The sequence below is a fragment of the Bos mutus genome, chromosome 7 (genome assembly GCF_027580195.1).
Source record: "Bos mutus isolate GX-2022 chromosome 7, NWIPB_WYAK_1.1, whole genome shotgun sequence".
Taxonomy (NCBI): domain Eukaryota; kingdom Metazoa; phylum Chordata; class Mammalia; order Artiodactyla; family Bovidae; genus Bos; species Bos mutus.
Window position 1 is genome coordinate 72,088,617 of NC_091623.1, and position 22,165 is coordinate 72,110,781.

Genomic DNA, 22,165 nt, shown 5'->3' on the forward strand with positions numbered 1-22,165 from the left:
CATGGGAAATAGATGGGGAAACATTGGAAACAGTGTCAGACATTATTTTTTTGGGCTCCAAAATCACTGCAGATGGTGACTGCAGCCATGAAATGAAAAGATGCTTACTCCTTGGAAGGAAAGTTATGACCAACCTAGATAGCATATTCAAAAGCAGAGACATTACTTTGCCAACAAAGGTACATCTAGTCAAGGCTATGGTTTTTCCAGTGGTCATGTATGGATGTGAGAGTTGGACTGTGAAGAAGGCTGAGTGCCGAAGAATTGATGCTTTTGAACTGTGGTGTTGGAGAAGACTCTTGAGAGTCCCTTGGACTGCAAGGAGATCCAACCAGTCCATTCTGAAGGAGATCAGCCCTGGGTGTTCTTTGGAAGGAATGATGCTAAAGCTGAAACTCCAGTACTTTGGCCACCTCATGGGAAGCGTTGACTCATTGGAAAAGAGTGTGATGCTGGGAGGGATTGAGGACAGGGGGAAAAGGGGACGACAGAGGATGAGATGGCTGGATGGCATCACCGACTTGATGGACGTGAGTCTGAGTGAACTCCGGGAGTTGGTGATGGACAGGGAGGCCTGGTGTGCTGCGATTCATGGGGTTGCAAAGAGTCGGACACGACTGAACTGAACTGAATATTCCAATTATAACAATATTTTAAAATATCCCTACCACCTACTGTTAAAGACACATCTGGAGGAGAAGGGGACAACAGGGGATGAGATGGTGGATGACATTACTGACTCAATAGACATGAGTTTGAGTAAACTCCGGAGTTGGCAATGGACAGGGAGGCCTGGCATGCTGCGATCATGGGGTTGCAAAGAGTCTGACACGACTGAGCGACTGAACTGAGGCGCAGTAAAATCCATAATAGTGTCATTGCAGTCTGATTATGGGGATGGAGTCTTGTCCTATCACTGTAGTGAGGGGATTTATTGCTCTCTTTCTTCTTAATCTGCCTTTTTGTAAATATGAAAATAACATTTTGAAAAACTTACTTTGTCAGAGTTAGAACATAAAAGCTTTTAAGTTCATCCACTACTGTTTGTTATGTATATGTAGCGATGTTAATAATAATATATATTATTTTTTCACATTCTTTTCCCTTATAGTTTATTACAAAACATTGTGTATAGTTCTCTGTTCTGTACAGTAGGTCCCTGTTGGTTGTCTATTTTTATACGTAGTAGTGTGTATATGTTAATCCAAAACCCCTAATTTATTCTTCTCCCCCTTTTCCTGTTAGTAACCACAAGTTTGTATGCCTATGGGTCTATTTCTGCCTGGTATATAGTTCATTTGTATAATTTATTTTTAAGTTCTACATATAAGCAATATCATATGAATATTTGTCTTTCTCTGTCTGGCTTACTTCACTTTGCCTTTTGATGATATTGTTAAAGGGTGTTTTTTACATTTTAACCATGTAGGTAGGTTATATAGTGGTACCCTATTGCAGTTTTAATTTGTATTTTCTTGATCAATATCAATGTTGAGTGACCTTTAAGATGTTTATTGGTCATTTGGTTTCCTTCTTTTGTAAAGTGCCAGTTCAAATTTCTTATTTACTAAAGAATTGACTTGTCTTTTCCTTTTTAACTAATAGGAGGTCTTTATTATTTCCTTAATGTGAGGCTCATTGTCAGTTATATTGTCAATGTTACACTCATTGTCAGTGTTGAATATATAATTATTCATTTTGACCTTGATGTTTATATTCTTTTTGTGTCTTTTTATAAAAAGAGTTACTAATACTAGTCTAAGTTATCTATAGTTTTCTTTGTGGTAGAGAATTTTTTCTTGTTCAACAAACCATCCTATGCTTTGAAAACATGGTTGTTTTTGTTCTAGAATTTTTATTTTTTACCTTTCACATATATAGTATCCATTTGGAATTGATAATTGTGTATGTTGTGAAGTGGGGGTTATTTATTTCTCTAACTAGTTAATTTACAAACTGCCATTTATATGATAGAAAAGATTGTTTTTCACCCCTGCTCTACAATACCAGTTTTGTTAAAAATCAAGGGCCCATTCCCATGTGGGTCTATTTCCAAATTGTCTCTTCAGAGAACTGAAGAGATATTCGTCTCTTGGCCCATTCTTCTCTCCTTGTACCATCACACTGCCTTAACTACTATTGTTATCATGCTTGGTATAGTAAGTGTTCTCACTTTGTTCTTGGCAATTTGGGGCCCTATTTATATTTGTGTTAATATTAAAATCAGCTCTGTAATTTCATAAGAATTCTAGGATTTTACAGGGGTAACGTTAAATCAGTACATTAACTTGAAAAGACTTTCAAACAAAAGGCATGATATTTCCCTTTATTAAGGTAGTCTTTAGTTTCTCCCAATAAAGTTTTATATTTTTCTAGTGCAGGGCTTTTGTACATCTCTTATCAGATCTATTCTTTAGAATTGTGTGGGTTGTAAATGGTATTATTTTTAAAGATCCATTTTGTAAAATTTTGTTGGTGATTAAATAGAGAAATAGAACTATTGTTTATAATAATTGTGCATCTAGATATCCTCATTAACTTCCTAGTTCTAACACATTAGGTATAAGTAGATTTCGGATTGTCTACACATCCTCTTCAAATAATGACATTACTATGTATTTTCCTATAACCCTAGCTTTACTTGTATAACACAAATTTGAATGCCACATTTTCAATATAATTTGGTTCAAAATACTGTGTAATTTCCATTTTGATAGCTTTTTTCACTAATGCACTATTTAGTAATGGATTGTGCGTGTGTGCTAAGTTGCTTCAGTTGTGTCTGACTCCATGACCCTATGGACCATAGCCTGGCAGGCTCCTTTGTCCATGGGATTCTCCAGGCAAGAACACAGGAGTGGGTAGTGATATCCTCCTCCATGGCATGGATCTCCTGACCAAGGAGTTGAACTCATGTCTCTTACATATCCTGTGTTGGCAGGCTGATTCTTTACTACTAGAGCCACTGAAAAGCCCAGTCTTGGAGTCAGTTCAGTTTAGTTCAGTAGCTCAGTCATGTCTGACTCTTTGTGACCCCATGGACTGCAGCACACCAGGCTACTCTGCCCATCACCAACTCTCAAAGCTTGCTCAAACTCATGTCCATTGAGTCAGTGATGCCATCCAACCATCTAATTCTCTGTTGTCCCCTTCTCTTCCCGCCTTCAATCTTTCCTAGCACTTGGGTCTTTTCCAAAGAGTCAGTTCTTCACATCAGGTAGCCAAAGCATTGGAACTTCAGCTTCAGCATCATTCCTTCCAATGAATATTCAGGACTGATTTCCTTTAGGATTGACTGGTTGGATCTCCTTGCTGTCCAAGGGAGTCTCAAGAGTCTTCTCCAACACCACACTTCAAAAGAATCAATTCTTCAGTGCTCAGCTTTCTTTATAGTCCAATTCTCACATCCACACAAAACTACTGGAAAAACCATAGCTTTGACTAGATGGACCTTTTTTTTTTTTCAAAACAATGTCTCTGCTTTTTAATATGCTGTCTAGGTTGGTCATAACTTTCCTTCCAAGTAGTAAATGTCTTTTAATTGCATGGCTGCAGTCACCATCTGCAGTGTTTTTGGAACCCCAAAAAATAAAGTCAGCCACTCTTTTCATTGTTTCCCCATCTATTTGACATGAAGTGATGAGACTGGATGCCATGATTTTAGTTTTCTGAATGTTGAATTTTAAGCCAACTTTTTCACTCTCGTCTTTCACTTTCATCAAGAGTCTCTTTAGTTTCTCTTCACTTTCTGTCATAAGGGTGGGGTCATCTGCATATGTGAGGTTATTGGTATTTCTCCCAGCAATATTGATTCCAGCTTGTCCTTTATCCAGCCCGGCATTTCACTTGATGTACTCGTATATAAGTTAAATAAGCCAGATGAATATACAGCCTTAAAGTACTCCTTTCCCAATTTGGAACCAGTCTGTTGTTCCATGTCCAGTTCTAACTGAGGCTTCTTGACACCTGAATACAGATTTCTCAGGAGACAGGTAAGGTGGTCTGGTATTCCACTATATATATCAGATCAGATCAGTCGCTCAGTCGTGTCCAACTCTTTGCGACCCCATGAATTGCAGCATGCCAGGCCTCCCTATCCATCACCAACTCCCGGAGTTTACTCAACCTCACGTCCATCGAGATGGTGAGCCATCCAGCCATCTCATCCTCTGTCATCGCCTTCTCCTCCTGCCCCCAATCCCTCCCAGCATCAGGGTCTTTTCCAATGAGTCAACTCTTCACATGAGGTGTCCAAAGTACTGGAGGTTCAGCTTCAGCATCACTCCTTCCAATGAACACCGAGGACTGGTCTCCTTTAGGATGGACTGGCTGGATCTCCTTGAGGTCCAAGGGGCTCTCAAGAGTCTTCTCCAACAAAACAGTTCAAAAGCACCAATTCTTCAGCATTCAGCTTTCTTCAGAGTCCAACTCTCACATCCATACGTGACCACTGGAAAAATCATAGCTTTGACTAGACGGACCTTTGTTGCCAAAGTAATGTCTCTGCTTTTGAATATGCTGTCTAAGTTCATAATTTTCCTTCCAAGGAGTAAGCATCTTTTAATTTCATGGCTGCAATCACCATCTGCAGTGATTTTGGACCCAAAAAAATAAAGTCTGACACTGTTTCCACTGTTTCCTCATCTATTTCCCATGACGTGATGGGACCAGATGCCATAATCTTCATTTTCTGAATGTTGATCTTTAAGCCAACTTTTTCACTCCCCTCTTTCACTTTCATCAAGAGGCTCTTTAGTTCCTCTTTACTTTCTGCCATAACAATGGTGTCATCTGTATATCTGAGGTTATTGATATTTCTCCCGGCAGTCTTGATTCCAGCTTGTGTTTCTTCCAGCTCAGCATTTCTCATGATGTACTCTGCATATAAGTTAAATAAGCAGGGTGACAATATACAGCCTTGATGTACTCCTTTTCCTATTTGAAACCAGTCTGTTGTTCCCTGTCCAGTTCTAACTGTTGCTTCCTGACCTGCATATAGGTTTCTCAAGAGGCAGGTCAGGTGCTCTGGTATTCCCATATCTTTCAGAATTTTCCAGTTTATTGTGATCCACACAGTCAAAGGCTTTGGCATAGTCAATAAAGCAGAAATAGATGTTTTTCTGGAACTCTCTTGATTTTTCCATGATCCAGCGGATGTTGGCAATTTGATCTCTGGTTCCTCTTCCTTTTCTAAAACCAGCTTGAACATCTGGAAGTTCACGATTCACATATTGCTGAAGCCTGGCTTGGGAATTTTGAGCATTACTTTGCTAGCGTGTGAGATGAGTGCAATTGTGTGGTAGTTTGAGCATTCTTTGGCATTGCCTTTCTTTGGGATTGGAATGAAAACTAACCTTTTCCAGTCCTGTGGCCACTGCTGAGTTTTCCAAATTTGCTGGCATATTGAGTGCAGCACTTTCACAGCATCATCTTTCAGGATTTGAAATAGCTTAACTGGAATTCCATCATCTCCACTAGCTTTGTTCATGGTGATGCTTTCTAAGGCCCACTTGACTTCACATTCCAAGATGTTTAGCTCTAGGTGAGTGATCACAGCATCATGATTATCTTGGCCATGAAGATCTTTTTTGTACAGTTCTTCTGTGTATTATTGCCACCTCTTCTTAATATCTTCTGCTTCTGTTAGGTCCATACCATTTCTGCCCTTTATCAAGTCCATCTTTGCATGAAATGTTCCCTTGGTATCTCTAATTTTCTTGAAGAGATCTCTAGTCTTTCCCATTCTGTTGTTTTCCTCTATTTCTTTGCACTGATCACTGAGGAAGGCTTTCTTATCTCTCCTTGCTATTCTTTGGAACTCTGCATTCAGATGCTTATATCTTTCCTTTTCTCCTTTGCTTTTCACTTCTCTTCTTTTCACCTCTATTTGTGAGGCCTCCTCAGACAGCCATTTTGCTTTTTTGCATTTCTTTCTCTTGGGGATGGTCTTGATCCCTGTCTCCTGTACAATGTCATGAACCTCAGTCCATAGTTCATCCGGCACTCTATCTGTAAGATCTAGTCCCTTAAATCTATTTCTCACTTCCACTGTATAATCATAAGGGATTTGATTTAGGTCATACCTGAATAGTCTAGTGGTTTTCCCTATTTTTTTCAATTTACGTCTGAATTTGGCAATAAGGAGTTCATGATCTGAACCACAGTTAGCTCCCAGTCTTTTTTTTTGCTGACTGTATGAGCTTCTCCATCTTTGGCTGCAAAGAATATAATGAATCTGATTTTGGTGTTGACCATCTGGTGATGTCCATGTGTAGAGTCTTCTCTTGTGTTGTTGGAAGAGGGTGTTTGCTATGACTAGTGCATTCTCTTGGCAAAACTCTATTAGCCTTTGCCCTGCTTCATTCCGTATTCCAAGGCCAAATTTGCCTGTTACTCCAGGTGTTTCTTGACTTCCTACTTTTGCATTCCAGTCCCCTATAATGAAAAGGACATCTTCTTTGGGTGTTAGTTCTAAAAGGTCTTGTGGTTCTTCATAGAACCATTCAACTTCAGCTTCTTCAGTGTCTCTGGTTGGGGCATAGGCTTGGATTACCGTGATATTGAATGGTTTGCCTTGGAAATGAACAGAGATCATTCTGTCATTTTTGAGATTGCATCAAGTACTGCATTTAGGACTCTTTTGTTGACCATGATGGCTACTCCGTTTCTTCTAAGGGATTCCTGGTCACAGTAGTAGATATAATGGTCATCTGAGTTAAATTCACCCATTCCTGTCTGCTGATTCCTAGAATGTCGACGTTCACTCTTGCCATCTCCTGTTTGAGCACTTCCATTTTGCCTTGATTCATGGACCTGACATTCCAGGTTCCTATGCAATATTGCTCTTTACAGCATCAGACCTTGCTTCTATCACCAGTCACATCCACAGCTGGGTATTCTTTTTGCTTTGGCTCCATCCCTTCATTCTTTCTGGAGTTATTTCTCCATTGATCTCCAGTAGCATATTGGGTACCTACTGACCTGGGGAGTTCCTCTTTCAGTATCCTATCATTTTGCCTTTTCATACTGTTCATGGGGTTCTCAAGGCAAGAATACTGAAGTGGTTTGCTATTCCCTTCTCCAGTGGACCACATTCTGTCAGACCTCTCCACCGTGACCCATCCATCCTGGGTGGCTTCACAGGGCATGGCTTAGTTTCATTGAGTTAGACAAGGCTGTGGTCCTAGTGTGATCAGATTGACTAGTTTTCTGTGAGTATGGTTTCAGTGTGTCTGCCCTCTGATGCCCTCTTGCAACATCTACCTTCTTACTTGGGTTTCTCTTACCTTGGACAATGCTGACCATGAACGTGGATCAGCTCCACTTGTCCTCCTGCGCCCGTGCAGCCACCACTTTTTGGACGTGACTACTTCACTTAAATAATACACGAATATTTTCCATTACTTTTTGCTACTTATTTGTAGTTGAATTACATTGTAGGAAGAGAACATCCTGTATATGATTTCACATAGATGCACAATTTTTGAGATTTGTTGTTTGGCTCATAATCTTGACATCTAATACCCTAGGACTTCGCTCTCTAATTTTTCCTCCATTAGACTCTCTAACCACTTTAAAGTAGCTCTTCATTCCATCTCAGTCTAATAATTTTTTGACATAGCACCATATCCATTTCTTTGATGATATTTATCACAATTTGTAGATGTGTGTGTGTTTGTATTCTATGATTTCAGGAACTATGTCTGCTCCTATAATACTGCTTCCTGCTATAGTGAGACTTCAAATATGTATGGGCCCTAAAACAATATTTGATGAATTCAGTCAGTAGTGATTGAGTTTCTGGGTGAAGGCAAAATGGGCTACGGAGAGTATGTGGCATACATAAAGACAACCAAAGGTAGAACTTTGAAGATAGGCAGTCATAGATGAGAATGTAGTGTGGAAAACTGAGAAAGAATGACTTGAGGGATAACAGTAAATTAGGACAGTGGTGTATCATGCATGCTAAAAGAGAAGAAATGTCACAAGACAGCAATCAATAACCAACTGTCACAAGTTGTAGATGGGTCAAGAATAATAAGTATGTGCATTTGACTTAGAATTGAGGAGACTGATAACAAGGGTAAAAACTTGAAGTAATGTGGATGCTAGACATTACCAAATTTAAGATGGTTGCAATGTAGTAGTTTATTCAGATACTTTCTAAAAATGTGTGCATATTATTTTCAGAAGAATCCCTCTTTTCACTGTATCAATTAAATTACATAGTTAGGAGAAAACTTGATTTAAATTTTCTTTTTAAAAGAGGTAAGAACTGAAGCCTGAGATTGTGGAGTCAAAACAGAACCCACATGCCTTATTCTCATTCCATTCTTTTTTCTCTTGCATCAACTATTGTTTGTAAGTTGCTTCCTTTCAGAGGGAAGCATAGTATCATATGAGTGACTGAAGGCAAGGTATTCTCTTGGGACACAGTAGTTTGCTGTAGAGTACCATTTACCTGATTGGTTAGTGTGGTTGTTGAATATACATTATTACTGCTCTTTAAAATTTCCTTTCAATGTCATGCGACCATAAAGGGGAATACAATGCAGAGTGCATAACATACTGATTGTTAAAATAAGGTGGACCATTCAGGAAATAATATACAAATTGAATGAGGAGTTTAAAATGTGAGGTTGTTATCCAGTTCCAGGAAAAATGCAAAGTGGGGAAAAATCAAGATAACCAGTAGCAACACAGAGGTTTTGAGCTCCTGGGTGTGAGATGGAAGGGAAAGGAGAGAAAGAAAATCACCTTTATTGAGCGTCTGTCCTTTAAGGCACTTTGAAATGACTGAGCAATTTATCTTAATCCTTAAGATAAATCTTGGCATAGATGCTATTGTTGCTACCTTTTTTTTTCTAAAGGGAATTCCAAGATACAAAGAGCTTGTAGAAAGAACTTGCCTGAGAACTCAAGTGAACCAGTGACAGCCCTGGGATCTGAGCCTTAGTGTGTCTTTCTTCAGAGCCTGTCTCTTACCCACTGCATCGTATGGCAGATGAGGAAACTAAGTCTCAGGAAGATTTTCCACTACCTAAGCTTGTAGAGTGACAATAAACTAAATCTGGATCTCTGCCCAGTTGTTTCATTCTGTAGCCTGTGCACCTCCTCCTCCATCTGCTTTGAGAAACTATGCATGTGCTCTCTCATTCTTGGGGGGTTCATAATCCAAATTAATAAACTGAAAGCTTTGGGAAATCTTGTAAAGAAAAAAAAAAAAAAAACCTGGTTACTTTTACTAAATTGAGCTTTCCTGGTGTGTCCAAATTTATTTGATCATATGATGCCTCTTTTACTTGTGGGTTCTATTAACTTTGTACCAATTTGGTATATTATAGAATGCCTTGAGGAATAGTGCCTCTTGCTAGATGGTGTCACAGTTGACCAAAGGATGTTTAATGAAGCAAAAAAGGCATATTTCATCTAGCCTTTTGATAAGGGCTTTATTGCTGATGATTTAACATGCATCTCATACTATTGGGGTAGGAGGAGTAAGAATATTCTTTTAAAGGATATTTTAAAAGACCAGAGGATGTAGACTCTGAAATAATTTTTTGTATCTGAAATTCACATGAGTACTGCCTGAAACAACTCTTAGGAGTGGAGCTGAGATTAACATTCAGATCCTGTTCCTGATTTGAGTGAGAGTAAGCTGGAATTATGTTGCATTGTACAATCTTTAACAGCAAATCAGACTTTGTTAAAAATTTCACACTAGGGATGAAAGGGATTTAACTTTTTAAAAACAGATGAACAGGGAACCTGACTGTTGTGGTACAGTGTTGTTATTTCCAGAATTCCTGAAAATAATCCACTCCTTACATTACCTATAAACAATTTAAATGCAATCAGGTAATATGATGAAGTGTTTGGTGAGCTGTGGCTAACTCCTATTTACATCTAATTAAGTTTTGAACGTGATCTGTGTAAAGAAGGACTGAGTAGCTTTGTAAAATGAGAGAGGCTACATATTCTTACATAATTTTGCACCTAAAATTAGTTATTACCTTTCTTGTGACTTTTCCCCTTCTTGTTTTATGTCTCCAATTCCCTTGTTGTGTATCTTCAACATCCTATTATTCACGCCCCGCCAACATCTTAATTTGAATAATGTGCTTAATCTGAAGAAAGAGAAAAAGGCAGGAGAGGAAGGGAAGGAGGAAGAGAAAGACACAGAGAATTGTGTGTTTAGGATTCAGAAGAACCTGTTTTTAAGAAAGAGCAAACATTAAGTGTGTGCTGTATAGGTTAGCTGAAACAATAAACATTTAATGTTTGTAGTAACTGGTGTAAATCACATGGTAGTTAAAGTTATATGTAAATTATTGAATCACAATTGAGCACTCAATATACTATCCAGCCATGATAAGATTTACCTAAAAATATTTAACTTAAATGCAATTAAGCATATTTTTCTTTCCATAGTTTTCTTCTTATATACATATATCTATATATATGTTTGCATTTTCCCATCATATAGTTAAATTCATTACATGGACCATTTTTGAGGGAGCCAAAATGTCAACTACATTTTATAAGGGAAAAGATAAACTTTATAAATATGCTTTTACAGAAAATATTTCCAAGGATAAATCTATTGCCACAGACCAAGGAAAAGAAAAGAAGTTTCATTTCCATTATGGTTAATAGGTTTTCTATGCTTATCAAAATAAAGATTCATTTTCCAAAGCTAAGAATTTATAGAGAAGTAAGCAAATAAAAGGTTGGAATTTTCAAAGTTTAGAGGGTATTAATGGAGGATGGTATTATGAAAAATGAAGTGGTGAAAACATACTCTGAATGTGACTGATAAAGGACTTGGCAAATTAAGAAGGTTTGGAATGGTTTTAGATTTGGGGTTGTGGATTTCAAAGTTCACCTGAGAGTATGTGAAAAAAGGGGGAGTATTTGGCTTGTTTTTCCATTGTCCATGTATGCAGTCAAATTTGAGTGGGGAAATGGATATATGTATTTAAATTCTCATACTTCCTTTTGCATAGGTATTAAAGGTGCCATTCCTTCTAAAGATAATTTTATGTCATTTTTAAAGAAATGGTAAGAAATGGCAAGGGATGAATCATTATTTTTTTTTCAAGTTGACTTTATTTTATTTTTAAAATTTATTTTTAATTGGAAGAAAATTAGTTTACAATGTTGCGTTGGTTTCTGCTGTACAAGAGTGTGAATCAACTATAAGTATACAGGTATCCCTTCCTTCATGGGCCTCCCCCCAACCCCCAAATAATTGTTTCTTGATCTCAAAGATAGAACAAATATTTAAATAAAACAGATAGATTAGAATACTTTTCTTGTGACTCCTCTGTATGAAATAAAGCATTTTTGCTGTTCAATTCTGATTTTGTAAACTCAACTTTTCAGAGCATTGTAATGCTACTTTATGTAGAGATGACTGATAAGTATTATTCTTTGGTAATAAAAGTTGCCGGTAGATTTGATCATGACTTAGCATCTAGATGGCTCATTAAACTATAGAAATGAAAGCAAAAAATAGTTTAATGACTATTACAGTATAAAAATGTAATAATTTAATAGGATATAAACATGGGCAAACTATAGATATATTGGCATTTTATACCTGTGTGGGAAAATACTTTTTTCAGTAAACAGTATAGACTCTTACTTGAAAGTCAGTCAGTCATAAACCATTGGAGCTCTCCATCTGATCTCAGCTTTTCCATGTATCTTATCTAGACTCTTAGCTAAATTTCATGTCTAAACAAGTGACTCTTTAGTAAATATATCTAGCTTGGCTCTCTTGAAAACATTGTTGACATTCACTTATTCATTAATGAATTAGGTTAGAAAATACAGTTATATTACATCACTTGCTTTTGATCATTTGTAGCATTGCAACTCCTGATACTATGCAAGGACCAACCCTCACATACATTTTTTTTTAAATAAACACAAAAAAGCCCTGCCCTAAGAAAATGTAGCCCTGTTTTTACAAATGAGAAAAAAAAAAAATCACAAAAAGATAAATAACCTTCCCCCAAATCTATAACTAGTAATTGTCAGAACTGGTTTTCAGATTATGTTCTGATAGGCTATGTGTCATGGTGTTTCTACTATACTGTTTCTTCCAAGTAGAGCCATTCAAATTATCTATAGAATTCAGTCATTTCCCTTAATCTGAGGCAAATCAGTGTTTAATAACAATGTATTTAATCATAATGTTGTCATGATAGCTATAAAAAATAAAAAATTTTGCATATGAAATAAATATTATTTCTTCTATCTTGTTTGGGGATATTTAATTGATTTCTATATCTTATCATACATAAGTACAGACTAAGCAATATTCATATCAATAAGGCAATATGCAAATAGTATAAAAACAGATTGTCTCTGGGTTAGCATTAACATATGAGTTTACTCATATGTTTACTCATAATTTTTAATAATGTTTACTCCTGTTTACTCATAATTTTAGTAGTTGAGGTACTCCAAGTCTAGCAGTAGCTATATGGACCTGCTTATTTTTCTGTCTGTGATCCTCTCTTCATCCGTCTAGAACCTTTTGAAAACTGACTTCTCCTTGGCTGTTTCAAATTCAGTGATAAGTGCTAGATGGATTATTTGAAGAATAATCATAAACAACATTTAAGTTCTTGGGGTTGCTGTGGAGAGACACAGTTTAATTGAAAGCATCAATGACTCAGTTTTGGAGATTTTTTTAAGTATGAGAAATCTGTGGGATATCTGTGGGATATTCTCCTAACAAGAGACTCTGAAGTGAAGCAAAAGTCACTCAGTCATGTCTGACTCTTTGCAACCCCATGGACTGTAGCCCACCAGGCTTTTCTGTCCTTGGAATTCTCTAGGCAGGAATACTGGAATGGGTAGCCATTCACTTCTCCAGGAGATTTTCCCAACCCAGGGATCGGACCTGGATCTCCTGCATTGCATGCAGATTATTTACCATCTGAGCCACCAGGGAAGCCCTTATTCCAAGCTAAAAACACACAGAGATTGAACGTGAGGAGATAAAAAACATATTTCATGCAAACGAAAATGACAAGAAAGCAGGGACAGAAATATTCATTCAGACAAAATAGACTTTAAAACAAAGTCTACAAAAAAGGCAAAAGTAGGGCGTTATATAATGATAAAGGGGTCAGTAGGAGATATAACACTCGTATGCATGCCTGCTTGCTTGTGTTTAGTTGCTCAGTCGTGCCTGACTCATTGCAACCTCATGAACTGTAGCCCACCAGGCTCCTCTGTCCATGGGATTTTTTTCAGGAAAGAATACTGAAGTGGGTTACCATTTCCTCTTCCAGGGAATCTTCCCAATCTAAGGATTGAACTCGAGTCTCCAGTGTCTCCTGAATTGCAGGTGGATTCTTTAACTGCTCCTCAGGGAAGCCCACTCATATGCATATATACATGTAATAGAGAAGCACCAAAACATATAAAGCTAATCTTAACAGACAAAAGGGAGAAGTTGACAATAATACAATAATAGTAGAGGACTTTAATATTTCAATTACCTCAAGGGATAAATCATCCAGACAGAGAATAAATAAGGCAACAGTAGTCTGAAATGACATAGCTTGGATTTAATAGATATCACATTCCATTCATATGGATATGAGAGTTGGACCATAAAGAAAGTTGAGCGCCAAAGAATTGATGCTTTTGAACTGTGGTGGTTAGAGGAGACTCTTGAGAGTCCCTTGGACAGCAAGGAGATCCAACCAGTCAATCCTAAAGGAAATCAGTCCTGAATATTCACTGAAAGGACTGATGCTGAAGCTGAAGCTCCAGTACTTAGGCCACCTGACGTGAGGAGCCAACTCATTGGAAAAGACCCTGATGCTGGGAAAGATTGAAGGTGGGAGGAGAAGGGGACAACAGAGGATGAGATGGTTGGATGGCATCACTGACTTGATGGACATGAGTTTGAGCAAGCTCTGGGAGTTGGTAATGGACAGGGAAGCCTAGCATGTTGCAGTTGATAGAGCCGCAAAGAGTTGGACACGACTGAGTGACTGAACTGAACTGACATTCCGTTTGAACATAGCAGAATACACATTCTTTGCAGGTGCACATGGGGTGTTTTCCAGAAGAAAGACATCCTAGGACACAAAACAAGTCTCAACAAATTTAATTAAGAGAATAGAAACTACATCTAGCATTTTTTTCCTACCACAATTATTTGAAACTAGAAATCAATTACAGGAAGGAAAATGGGAAAAACACATATGCAGAGACAAACAACATGCTACTGAAAAGACAGTAAGTCAGTAAAGAAATGAAGATATAAAAAATTACCTGAGACAAATGAAAACCAGAACACAGTTTTCCAGAATCTGTAGGAAACTGCAAAATCAGTTCTAAGAGGTTTAGAGTGATTGAGGCCTAGAAAGTCAAGAAACAGAAAATTTAAACAACCAACCTTATTATCATCTAAAGGAATTAGAAAAAGAATAACAAATCCCCAAGTTAGTAGAAGAAAGGAAGTAATGAAGATCAGAAAGGAAATAAAATAGAAACAAAGAAACAATAGGAACAAAATCAATGAAAACAAGCTGGGCTTTTGGAAAAGATAAGCAAAATTGATAAGCCTTTAGCTAGACTCATCAAGAAAAAAAAGGGATCACAAGTAAAATAAGAAAGGAAAGAGGAGATATAACTCATATCACAGAGGTAAAAAAATGAGAATACTATAAACAGATATAAATGCCCAAAACTTCAACAACTTAAAAGAAATGGAAAGTTTGTAGAAACATAACCCTTTGAGACATTGATGAAGGAAATTGATTATGATACAAATATTTTAGTTATTTCCTTGTTCATCTCTGTTTGGTTATTCTTTATATTTTCTCAGTCTTTGATTAAAAAAAAAATAACTTATTGCTCTGTGCATCCATTCTTTTTCAAAGTTCTTTGATCATCTTTTCAATCACTACCCCGAACTCTTTCTTGGCTAGATTGTCTGTCTCCACTTCAATTCTTCTGGCATTTGCCTTGTTTGTTTGGAACGTTTTCTTCTATTGCCTCATTTTTCCCACCTTGGGAAAGTGGCCTTTTGCAGGAAACATCCTGTGTTTCCCAGTAGCACACTCCTCTCACATCACTGAAGGTATATGCTCTGGGGATTCCCTCCTTGAGAGCTGTGTGAATCGTTTAGTTGCCTGTTGCCAGGCCCTGCCTTCTGCAGAGGCTGCTGGTCACTAACTGGCAGGACTGGATGACAAGGTGACTGGCTGTGGAAACTCCTGGCAGCCCTGGGGCTAGTGCTGGCTCACCGGTGCATGGAAGTAGGGTCCAGAAGACTCCAGGGGTATTGCCTACCCATTGGTGGGTGAAGCCAGGCCCTGGGGCTAGTTCCAATCTACTGTCTGGCAGAGCTGGGTCCTGGACTCTGGTTGAAGGGCTCAAGAGACCCAGAGCTGGTATCTGATCAATAGTGGGAGATGTGGTTCCTGACACAGTTGGCTGTGGTTCTCTTGTATGTGGGTGCAGATTCAAGGTAGTCTTTAGGGCAGGTTGTGGACTGTTGCTAGGCAGGCCAGAGAGTGGGGCTATAGTTTTCTTGGGACTGGTGTCTGCCCTGGTGAGTGGAGCTGAATCCTATGGTCTCTGGCTGGAGGGTTCTGGGGGTTCTGAGTCTAGTGCCTGGACACTAGTGTGTAATGTCAGGTCCTGGACCCTCTGGTAGGCAGGGTTATGTCCAGGGATGGCTGTGGGCTCTGGGGGTCTTAATGTAGCCTGCCTGCTGGTGGATAGGGCTGTAAGCATGCCCAGTGTCTTGGTCTGAGAGACCTCAGCACAGGTGTCTACTGGCTTTTGGTCCAAGGAAGCACTGGATCCTGGCGCTAATAAACTAGAAAGAGGATTCTAAAATGGCACTTGTGGGTGCCACTGTTCTGGGAAAATGAGCTTCAAAGATGGCCACTGCTACTATCTGTGTCCCCAGGGTGAGTGTTAGTCTCCTCCTGCTTCTCTGGGAGACGCTCCAAGATCAGCAAGTAAGTCTGACCAAGGCTCATACCAAATTGTTGCTTCTGCCCTGGGTCTGGGAGTGTGTGAGATTTTTGTATGTGCCCTTTCAGACTGAAGTCTCTGTTTACGTCAACCTTCTGGGACTAGTGCAAGTAAGCTCGGCCGACCTTCCAATCCAAATGTGCTGGGGGCTTGTCTTCCCAATGCAGGACCCTTGGTCCATGGAGACTGATGTGGTGCTCAGACCTCTGTTTCCTTTGGGAGATACTCTGAAATTGTAATTATTGGTAGTATGGGACTTGACCATATCAAAACTCCTCCCTTCCTTACCATCTTGTTGTGGTTCCTTTTTTATATCTTTAGTTGCAGATCATTTCTAGTAGGTTCCACTCTTTTTTCATCAATGATTGTCCAGAAAATAATTGTGCTTTTCATGTGCCTATGAAAGGAGATCAATTCGGTATTTCTACTCTGCCATCTTGGCTGATCTTTATCTGCTGCTGCTAAGTCACTTCAGTCGTGTCTGACTCTGGATCATACAAATACATGGAAAGATATTTCATGTTCATATATTAAAATAAGTAATCAGTTCAGTTCAGTCGCTCAGTCGTGTCCGACTCTTTGCGACCCCATGAATCGCAGAACTCCCTGTCCATCACCAACCCCCGGAGTTCACTCAGACTCAAGTCCATCGAGTCAGTGATGCCATCCAGCCATCTCATCCTCTGTCGTCCCCTTCTCCTCCTGCCCCCAATCCCTCCCAGCATCAGAGTCTTTTCCAGTGAGTCAACTCTTCGCATGAGGTGGCCAAAGTACTGGAGTTTCAGCTTTAGCATCAGTGCTTCCAAAGAAATCCCAGGGCTGATCTCCTTCAGAATGGACTGGTTGGATCTCCTTGCAGTCCAAGGGACTCTCAAGAGTCTTCTCCAACACCACAGTTCAAAAGCATCAATTCTTCAGTGCTCAGCCTTCTTCACAGTCCAACTCTCACATCCATACATGACCACTGGAAAAACCATAAAAAATAAATAATATTAACTTGCAAAACAATTTTCTGAGTAATAAGAGTGTCTTTTGTATATTAATGATATGACTGTCTTGGCTGAGGGGACTCTGAAATAGCTTCAGGGTGGGAGCCAGTCACTAGAAGAACTTATATGATCAGAAGGTTGAAACTTTCAGCTTCCATACCCCCTGGCTTCTGAGGGAAGGAGAGGTCTGGAGACTGAGTTATAAACACTCCTAAACAATAAAGATTTGGAGAGTTTCCAGGTTAGTGAACACATTAGCATACTCTCAGAGGAACATGCATAAAGTGGGTATGTAGGAGCTGTACTATCCCTGCCTATACCTTATAATACGCATCTCTTTCTTTTGGTTGTTTCTGAGGTGTATCCTTTAAAATAAATCTGCAGTAGTAAATATAGCACCTTCCCAAGTTCTGTGAGTTGTTCTAGCAAATTATCAAACCTGAATGAGGTGGGGGAAGTCATGGAACTACTACTTCCCATTTGTAGTCAGCCAGGTAGATGTCCAGGTAGCCTGGTATCTTCAGGGCAGTCTTGTGGGACAGTGCCCTTTAACCTGTAGGGTCTGGGCTGCCTCTGGGTAGTTAGTATTGAATTGAATTCTTGGACACCCAGTTGGTGTTGGTGAATGAGAATTGCTTTTTGATGTTGGAAGACACATCATAGATGGTCACATAGCTGCTGCTGCTGCTGCTAAGTCGCTTCAGTTGTGTCCGACTCTGTGCGACTTCATAGACAGCAGCCTGCTAGGCTCCTCTGTCCCTGGGATTCTCCAGGCAAGAACACTGGAGTGGGTTGCCATTTCCTTCTCCAATGCATGAAAGTGAAAAGTGAAAGTGAAGTTGCTTAGTCATGCCTGACTCTTAGTGACCCCCTGGACTGCAGCCTACCAGGCTCCTCCATCCATGGGATTTTCCAGGCAAGAGTACTGGAGTGAGTTGCCATTGCCTTCTCCGGTCACATAGCTGGGATATACCTAAAATATATCTAAATGATCAGCTCACTATGGGACTCTTCTCCCCTAATGATGAGCAGATTTTGGATTTCCTGATATCAAGATGCTTTACATACATACAGGTGGTACTTCCATACCAAAGGAGATATAATATATTCTCTAAGGCCCAGGTGAGAAAGGAGAGAGGTCTGTATCTGTGACCTCAGATTCCTTTCAATGCATAGGCTTTTCTTGCTATCGTGTTGTATCTTGTACTAGAGCTCTTCTCCATCAATCTTTGCTAATATTCTTAGACATTGTAGTAGACTGGTAGGTGAAGGGAGAATTCAAGTATATAGAAATCTATCCTGCCTGTGAAATCCTGGTACCATTAGCTGCTATATATTCATTGGGCTTCAATCCCATAGAATTCCAAAAGTGAAAGTAATCATCATGCTTATAATTTCTCTAAAATACTGAGTTATTTTTCTTTTCAAAAGTATACAATTTATATTATTATAGATGGTAGGAACTCAGTATATTCAGAATTACTTTCAGCTAGTCATTGTATTTACTATTTTTTTCCTAAAATTCCACTTTAATAAGGATACAGGGAAAGTATATCACCACTACTACTACTTCTTCATCTCTGTCCATTCATTTCATATACTATTTGAATCACAAAGAAAATTTTGACAGTCATATAAATTCTATGTTGAGTTTAGTCATATAATGTTTATCATGTTCATTCATCTTCTTGTACAAGAATAAAGTTTACATTTGATTATTAATAATTTTTGTGAATAGATGTAATTTTACATAATAATGCTAGCCTATTATGGCTAGATTTTTTTAAAAAACTAAATAACATCTGTATATATAAATGCCTAATGAAAGGGAGTGTTTACAGCTTGGAATTTTAAAATATTGATATCAATTAAGCACACGTGCAATTTTTTGATATTTAAACACAGTAACACAGTGAATAATAATTGCTTTATTTCCTGGTAATGGAATAATGTTGAATATATGCTTTTATTTAACCAGTGATTAATTTTCATGTGTCTACTTTGAAGAATTAAGAAAATTCAGTTATTATAGCTAATTAAGAATTAGAGGGTTGTTTTCAGTACTACATACCAACACAACTGTCTCACTGAAATTTCAGTGTCTATCGACCAAGCAGTCTGTGCATGACAGATAAACCCAAGTAATCATTGTGCAATAAGCAGTTTTATATTTTCGGACATTCTGTGGGCATCATCTGCTTTTGACAGACAGCCGTCCTCCTCCATAATCACCCACACATGGTGAGAAATGAAGCAGCAACACCAGATTCTTTTTACAACAAACTGGAATAAAGAATTCCAAATAAGCCATTAATTTAAACAGAGAAAAAGGAAAACAAAGTCATTTGGCCATTTGCTCATTGTAATATGCCTTTTCACACTATTATTTATCAAATATCAGTTTTCCAAAATTATTTGTGTATATTTCTTTGAGTCATAGATTACCTACAAAATAGGGTATTTCATATTTCCTTTGTGGAAATTTTCACTTTCTACTTGCTTCCTGGGTAATTTACTAATGGAAACTTCTGAATTTACTTTGACTTATGCTGAATGTTATAGCTCTAACAGATTTGATAATTGATTTAGGACCATCAATATAAAAATATTGGCTTTTATACCAGAGGATGTATTAACCATAGGCTGTTTTGAAAAATGATTTGGTTTAAGTCAGTTAGGTCATTAGAAATAGAGGCTGGTGGTGGGCTGCAGTCCAAGGGGTCGCTAAGAGTCAGACACGACTGAGCGGCTTCACTTTCACTTTTCACTTTCATGCATTGGAGAAGGAAATGGCAACCCACTCCAGTGTTCTTGCCTGGAGAATCCCAGGGACGGGGGAGCCTGGTGGGCTGCCGTCTATGGGGTCGCACAGAGTCGGACAAGACTGAGGCCACTTAACACCAGCACTCCAAAATAGAATACATAGTTTCTTCTAAGTTTGAATTTTGATGACTTGAGTTACAAAAAATGCTTCTACTACCCCTTTCTGGATGAATGTGTACTAAACAAAGAGATTCTCAGAGCATTTATAAAGTGAGCATAGTAGTCACCTCCCTTCTGTGTATCTGCTAAGATAAGTATGTGGATAAAAGTATCCAGTAAAGTGTTTTTTTATGAAGCTATTCCTCATGCTCTTGGCATTGTTGTTCTTTGTTTACAGTTATCTATGGAAGACCTTATCTTCTGCTATGAATTATAGTTATTTATAGAGTTGCTTTACTCCAGTATCAGCATTGAAATTTAAACCCTTTGAGTGTAGAAACTGTGTGTTGCTAATGTATCTTTACCAATAGCAAACAGTGCCTTCCGTCCAACAATGATGATAAAAAAAAATATCTTATGTATCACTCTAGGAGGATATTCATATCTGTTTACCAGTTTGTTAGAAGGAAATCAACTCATACACACACAACCACACATATATCTGTCTGAGATGTGACTTCTGAGGGGTGACTTTATGTTAAACCATTAGGAAAACTGAAGGACGAATTTCTTCTTCATCTTCAAGCACACATAATAAGGGGCAAGCTCGGAGACCAACTTTGCTGAGTGGTTATTATTTCTGGTGTGAATTAGATAATTGTACTTTTCTTGCTTCAGAATAATAAATATGCCTGTATTTGTTTGTTTTCTTCTGTGTTAAACACATAGGATTTGGAGATGGACAATAGGATGCCTTAGTAAAAGGATTCTAAACTTTTTTCAGGGGAAGAGGGTATACAAGAAAAGTAATTGTCCTGGAGGAAAGTGCCCTGGACAGAGAGCCAGGAGCCCAGTGTTCACAGTAGAGGCTGACTTATTACTTTAGTTACATCCAGTAAACTTTCTGTGCCATCATTTCCGTATCTGAAAAATTATAAAGAAGATGGTTTGATCCTGAGACAGGCAATGATCACAGGGAACCATAAGAGTGAGAGTGAGATTTTAGTCTTGTTTTTAAATTGAGTCAGACCTTGCATTGTTTCCAAGGGCAGATTAAAAACTAGGAATATTCGCACTGAGAGAACAAGTTGACTACTGAGTGTGGTTGTATCCAGGACTGTTCACTGTGTTAAGTGAAAAATATGGCATGTAGAAAGAAAAGAGACAGGAAAGCAGTACTCATTTTTCGAAACATTGACCACTTTGCCAAAAGATCTGCAGTTACTAGCCAGCTCAGAACAGACACTCCTGAATTATTGCTAATAATTCTAGAATATCTACATTTACAGCAACAGAGCCCTTTGACTACCATGATGTTGACAGTGGACACATTTAAATTTCTAAGTTTGGTTAATAGTAAAGGATGGAGAAAGATATCGCAAGCACATGTTAATGATGGAATTCAGGATGAAGAATATTAACAGTAGTAAGGAAGGAGATTTCATGATGACTAATAGTTTACCAGGAAGATATATCGTAAATGCATATTCACTTAAAAATAGAGCTTCAAATATAGGAGGCAAAGACTGATGAAACTGGAAAAAGAATATGTACATTCATGATTGTAGTTGGTGATACCAATAATCTTCTCTTAGTAATTGAAAAATAGTAAACAAAACAAAAAAAAGCTGTAAGGATATTAAAGGCTAAGAATAGTGTTAACTGACTTGACCATACTGATACTTATAAAACATCCCATCCAAAAACTGCAGAAAATGTGCTTTTCTAGTGCACAGAATGCATCCACCAGGATAGTAGTTGTTGATAGATAGTAGGTCTGCTGTAGTATGGAGGGTCTCCAGTCATACTTTTAAGTTCGATGATTTGCTGGAAAGATTCACAGATCTCAGGAAAGCCATTGTACTAACAATTACAATTTATTACTAAAATAATATGCTTATATGATATCTAAAACTCTTGAAGTGAAGCAAAATAATGGACCCAGAGTGTAATATACAGTTCACTAATAAATTTGCCCCTTCTTGAGACTGACCTAAGGTTTCACCTTCTATAGGCAGTGAACATTTTCTTAGTCATACCTAATCCTATGGCTAAACTAAGTAGAACATCTACCACTGTTAAAGATGAAACTGATCTTTAACTGTTAAAGATTGAAAAGCAATTGTTAACAAAACAATCGTGAAGTGATTTTCCTGAGAAATGTTTTAGCTATAGCATGCATCTGTAGTCTGTGTCTAGACTACCCTACTGGCCACAGCCGTCTCACTGTGAGT

At 38.2% G+C, this 22,165-nt stretch overlaps 1 long non-coding RNA gene across 2 annotated transcripts in view; it reads right to left on the reverse strand.

The window, feature by feature from the left end:
- Positions 1-13,949: 13,949 nt before the first annotated feature.
- Positions 13,950-22,165, reverse strand: part of LOC138988641 (uncharacterized) — a 433,276-nt gene continuing 425,060 nt past the window's right edge. For both annotated transcript variants that reach the window (XR_011464913.1, XR_011464912.1), the window contains one exon: positions 13,950-16,984. This is a non-coding gene — a long non-coding RNA (uncharacterized lncRNA). The remainder of the gene's footprint in view (positions 16,985-22,165) is intronic.